This window comes from Panthera pardus, unplaced genomic scaffold, assembly GCF_024362965.1.
Source record: "Panthera pardus isolate Hobbes unplaced genomic scaffold, ASM2436296v1 HiC_scaffold_23, whole genome shotgun sequence".
NCBI lineage: Eukaryota > Metazoa > Chordata > Mammalia > Carnivora > Felidae > Panthera > Panthera pardus.
In genome coordinates, this window is record NW_026526799.1 from 4,862,158 (window position 1) to 4,868,157 (window position 6,000).

Consider the following 6,000-nt stretch of genomic DNA (forward strand, 5'->3'; position numbering starts at 1 on the left):
ATCTAAAGGGAGGCTCGCTCATAGTAGGAATGCCCAGGGAGAAAGAGAAATTAGGGAATGATCGGGGAAACATTGATTTGATTTGATTTGGTTTTTAAATGTTTATTTTCTTTTGAGAGAGAGAGAGAGAGACAGAGAATTCCCAGCAGACTGCGCTGTCAGCGACACAGGGCTCGAACTTATGAACCATGAGATCATGTCCTGAGCCGAAACCAAGAGTCAGATGCTTAACCAACTGAGCCACACAGACACCCCCCCCATGTTTAATTTATTTTTTAATGTTTATTTATTTATTTTATTATTTTTTAAATGTGCATTTATTTTTGAGAGAGAGAGAGTGAGCGTGAGCAGGGGAGGGGCAGAGAGAGAGGGAGACACAGAATCCGAAGCAGGCTCCAGGCTCTGAGCTGTCAGTACAGAGCCCGACGTGGGGCTCGAACCCACGAACTGTGAGATCATGACCTGAGCCGAAGTCGGATGCTTAACCAACTGAGCCACCCAGGCGCCTTGCGCGCCGCCCCCCCCCCCCCACCTCTTTTTTAAATGGTTTGTAGTTAGTGCGACAGAGGGGAGGCCCTTTGGTCCCTGTCTTTCTCTTCCTGTGATGCTGGTTTCTCTCTCTCAAGTTGTCCTGTTGGCCTGGGCTCCTTAGCCTCTTTGTGCCAAGAAGGAAGAGAAAGAATGGTTTCAGAGCCTCCGGCCAGTTCCCACGCCCTATTGTGAACCGCTCTAGTCAAGGATGTTTCTCAGAAGACACACGGGCGCTCTGGGCTGGACAGAATGACTCAGGAGGCGGCCTCGTGCAGAGCGGTGCTTGCCAAACGCAGAGGCGGGAGTGGTGCCAGGAATGCTTTGACATAGAATGTGCTTCACAGGGGATTTAGCTCCGTGATCGCCAGTGTCCCCTCAGGTTATTACAAGCAAAGACTAACTATGAAGATAGGAAGAAAAGGGGCACCTGGGTGGTTCAGTTGGTTAAGCGTCCGACTTGTGCTCAGGTCACGACATATTCGTGAGCTTGAGCCCCACATCAGGCTGTTTGCTTGGGAGCCTGCTTGCAATTCTGTGTCTCCCTCTCTCTCTCTACCCCTCACTGCCCCCCACTCAAACATGAATAAACATTTTTAAAAAAGGGAAGAAAAAAAAGAAAAAATGTAAATGCATGCATGCACACACACACTATATATACACGTGCATATATATATACATATATATATATACACACACATACAGTTGACATTTGAACAATGTGGGGATTAGAAGCACCGATGTTGCCCCCCATCTCCACCCCAGCAGTTAAAAATCTACTCAGAGCTTCTGACTCCCCAAAAACTCAACTACTAATAGCCTACTGTTGACCAGAAGTCTTACTAATAACAGAAACAGTCGATTAACACATTTGATATATGTGCATATACTGTATTCTTTCAATAAAGCAGAGAAAAGAAAACATTAAGAAAATCGTAAGAGAGGGACGCCTGGGTGGCTCAGTCAGTTAAGCATCTGACTGTGGCTCAGGTCATGATCTCATGGTTTGTGGGTTCGAACCCCGTGTCGGGCTCTGTGCTGACAGCTCAGAGCCTGGAGCCTGCTTCGGATTCTGTGTCTCCCTCTCTCTGCCCCTCCCCCCGCCCCCGCTCACACACTCTCTCTCAAATAAACATTAAAAAAAATAATAAAGAAAATCATAAAAGAAACTACATATACTATACAATAAATGTACCATATGGTATTTATTGAAAAAAATCCACATTAGGGGTGCCTGAGTGGCTCAGTTGGTAGAGTATATGACTCTTGATCTCTGTGTCATGAGTTCAAGCCTCACATTGAGCATAGAGCTTATTTAAAAAAGAAAGGAAATCCACCTAAGGGGTGCCTGGATGGCTCAGTTGCTTAAGCGTCCGATTTCAGCTCATGTCATGATCTCACGGTTCATGAATTCCAGCCCCGCGTCAGGCTCTTGCTGACAGCTCAGATCCTGGAGCTGCTTCAGATTCTGTCACCGCTCTCTCTCTGCCCCTCCCCTGCTCATGCTCTGCCTCTGTCTCAAAAATAAATAAACATTTAGAAAAATTATTTTAAAAAATTCACATAGAAGAAGGCCCGCACAATTCAAACCCATATTGTTCAAGAGTCGGCTGTATATATAATCCCTAGGCTGCTCAGTTCATAGGAAGAAAAATCATTCCTGGAATAGTTGACCATTGGAAAGATTAAAAAAAAGAAAAAAGAAAAATCTTGTAACCTGCGGTAAAAGCTTGCAAGGCACTTGGCATGCAGGAGAGGCTCCGGGACAAGTTCCCCGACTGGCTTGTCAAACCAGACTGCTGCTCCTATGCCAATATGGAAGCCACTGACTGAGATTGACTGAGCCACATGGTGTGGGAGGTAGAGACATCCCCAGGGAATGGTTTGGCCATAGACTTTAATGGTCGTTTACTTGTGTATTTGATTTGTTTCTCTGTCTCTCTCTCTATCTCACACACACACATATAAGCAACTTGAATTTTTTTTAATTATAAAACAAATGCACTCAGACACAGCAAGAAAGAGAAATAAATTTGAACCCCCCAAATTAAAAACATCTGTGTAGCATAAAAGGTTAAAAATGAAGTCACATGACAAAGTAGGGGAAATATTTGTAACATGTAACAAATGACTAATTTATAATTTACTATGAATCCATACAGCTGAGCATGAGAAAGACCAACAACTCTATAGAAAAAGGGACAAAGGAGGGGCGCCTGGGTGGCTCAGTCCATCAAGCATCTGACTTTGGCCTGGGTCATGATCTCACAGTTCATGAGTCTGAGCCCCGCATCAGGCTCTGTGCTGACAGCTCTGAGCCTGAAGCCTGCTTCGGATTCTGGGTCTCCCTCTCTCTGCCCCTCCCCAGCTTGTGCTTCGTGTGTGTGTGTGTGTGTGTGTGTGTGTGCGTGCGCGCGTGTGTGCGTGTGCATACGTGTCTCTCTCAAAAATAAGTATTTAAAGGGGCGCCTGGGTGGCTCAGTCGGTTAAGCGTCCGACTTCAGCTCAGGTCATGATCTCACGGTCAGTGAGTTCAAGCCCCGCGTCCGGCTCTGTGCTGACAGCTCAGAGCCTGGAGCCTGCTTCAGATTCTGTGTCTCCCTCTCTCTCTGACCCTCCCCCGTTCATGCTCTGTCTCTCTCTGTCTCAAAAATAAATAAACATTAAAAAAAATTTTTTTTAATAAGTATTTAAAAAAAATAAAAAGTTTTCCAAAATAAATGAAACTAAAACCAAGCCCTAGACTCTGACTACTAAATTCGCCATTTACCCCCTTCTTGGAGCTCCCCCTTCTCCTGGCCTGCCCAGGAGTCTATGTAATACACAAAGGAGTCCCGCTCAAAACTGCGGGAGAAAAGCCTTCCTGTCCTAAGGTCTTCCTGTCCGCGCTGTGGCTGTTTCTGCAGTGGCTCTTTTCCACCACAAGGTGTCACTCTCCGGTGCTCCTGCTTGTTCCCACCAAGGGACTGATGGCCAGGATGTTGGACACAGGGTCTGTTAGGTCCTAGGGAGGAGGGAGTCCACTCTCTCGGCGTCAGCTAATCCAGAGTCCTTTGCCAGCTCCCAAGGCCTCGTTTAGGTGTCCAGCCCTTTCAGCCCTCCACCCCCAGCACTGTCTCAGGATTGGCTCCAATGAAAAGCTGTGTAATTCTACCAACCGCTTTCTCTTTCTTGCATAGGTGTTTTCGACCCTTAAAACAGCTTGGGCCTGGGGCGCCTGGGTGGCTCAGTCGGTTAAGCCTCTGACTCTTGATTTCAGCTGAGGTCACGATGTCGAGGTTCGTGACTTTGAGCCCCTCATTGGGCTCTGTGCTGAGCACGGAGCCCGCTTGGGATTCTCTCTCTCCTTCTCTCTGCCCCTCCCCCGCCCCACGCATGTGCACTCTTTCTCAAAATAAATAAATTAACTGGAAAAAAAAAGTGAAATTTCATATAAAAACAAAACAAAACCAGACTGGGCTTGTTCCACTTCCCCCCTGGACCGCAGGGCTGCAAATTCCACCCTCGCCCCAAATGCGACTTTCAGTAGGCTTTCCAGGGATCCTACGCATTCTCCTTTGTGTACCCTTTCACACAAAAGGCTGGTAACTGGTCCCCACCTACCCTAACATTAGGGCCCGATTGTCTCTGGCGGGGGCCAGCCCTTCAAACCAGCTAAATTCTAGTTACCTCCCTTGGAGGAAGGAGACCTCATAGAGCATCTCCTCCCCAGAAGACTTTCTGGCATTCTTGTTGTTGTTGTTGTTGTTGTTTTAATGTTTATTTACTAAGAGAGGGCTCATGTGTGTGGGGAGGGGTGTAAGAGAGCAGGGGTGGGAGGTGTTGGAGGGACAGAGAGAGAGAGAGAGAGAGAGAGAGAGAGAGAATCCCAAGCAGGCTCTGCACTGTCAGCACAGAGCCCAGCTCACAGCTCAATTCCACGAACCCACAAGATCATCACCTGAGCCGAAGCCAGGAGTTAGACACTCAGCCAACTGAGCCACCCAGGCTCCCCTCTGGCATTCTTTTCGTAGAGCAGTGACAGAACCCGCAAGTTACATCTCCAGCACAGCGTCTATGACATATGAATATACGGTGCATATATTTTTTATATGGTTGTAAACGTAACCTATACAGATCCACATCCACTTTTCGCGTAATGTATCTTGAGCATCACCCCACGTCTTTATAAATTCTTCATAAACATTATTATTTTTTAAGATTTTAAGTAATCTCCACACCCAGACTGGGGCTCAAACCCACAACCCCGAGATCAAGAGTCACATGCCATACGGACTGAGCCAACAAGCTGTCCCTTGAACATTATTTTTAATGGTTGAGTGATCTTTTCACCTTATGGTTCTATTGTAATTTTTTTTAAGTTTTATTTATTTAAGTAATCTCTACACCCAACATGGGGCCCGAACGCACAAGAGAGCAAGAGTCACAGGCTCCTCAGACTGAGCCAGCTGGTTGCCCCTCTTTTGTAATTTTTGTCGTGATTCGCCTTTTACTAGATACTGGTTATTTCCAATTTTTCACAATATTGAATATTTTTGTACATAACGTCTTGGAAGGTATTTCTTTTTATTTATTTATTTTATATTAATTTAGAGACCTGAGTGGTAGAAAGGGGCAGCGGGGGAAAGAGAGAGAGACAGAGAGACAGAGAGAGAGAGAGAGAGAGAGAGAGAGAGAGAATCCCAAGCAGACCCCACACTCAGGGTGGAGCCCAGCATGGGGCTCAATCCCACAGCCCTGAGGATCGTGACCTGAGCCGAAATCAAGAGTCAGACCCTCAATCAGCTGAGCCACCCGGGCTATTTCTAATTATTTCCTTGTAAGAGACCTAGTATTAGAATTACTGAGTCAAAAACATTTGTAAGTCTTTTTACTCATGCTGTAAACAGAGGCCCTCAAAAACAGGTATCTGTGTGTCCTACCAGCAGCATGCAGGATATGGAATGCTTACCCTCCTGCACCCTTGTCCAAAGTAAAATGGTTTTTAAGACTCTAGGACCATTAGATACGTGAAAAAGAGTTTATTTAAATTTGTGATTAATCACTGGTATGAATGGTTTTAAATGTATGTCTCTGCTTCTGTTGTGTGTTAGTAGCTTTTGCCCATTTATAGGAGTTTTAATTTTTTTCAATTGGTTCACGTGACCCCATTATTTATTGACGATGCTCATCTATTGTCTGTTATACGTGTTTCAAATGTTTTCTTAGTGTAGTGCTGAATTGAAAAATTTATTAGTAACATTTTTAACATCCACAAGGTTTTTAAGCTTATTTTTTTTAATTTTTTTTTAACGTTTATTTATTTTTGAGACAGAGAGAGAGACAGAGTATGAACAGGGGAGGGTCAGAGAGAGGGAGACACAGAATCTGAAACAGGCTCCAGGCTCTGAGCTGTCAGCACAGAGCCCGACGCGGGGCTCGAACTCACAGAACTCACAGAACTCACAGAGATCATGACCTGAGCCGAAGTCG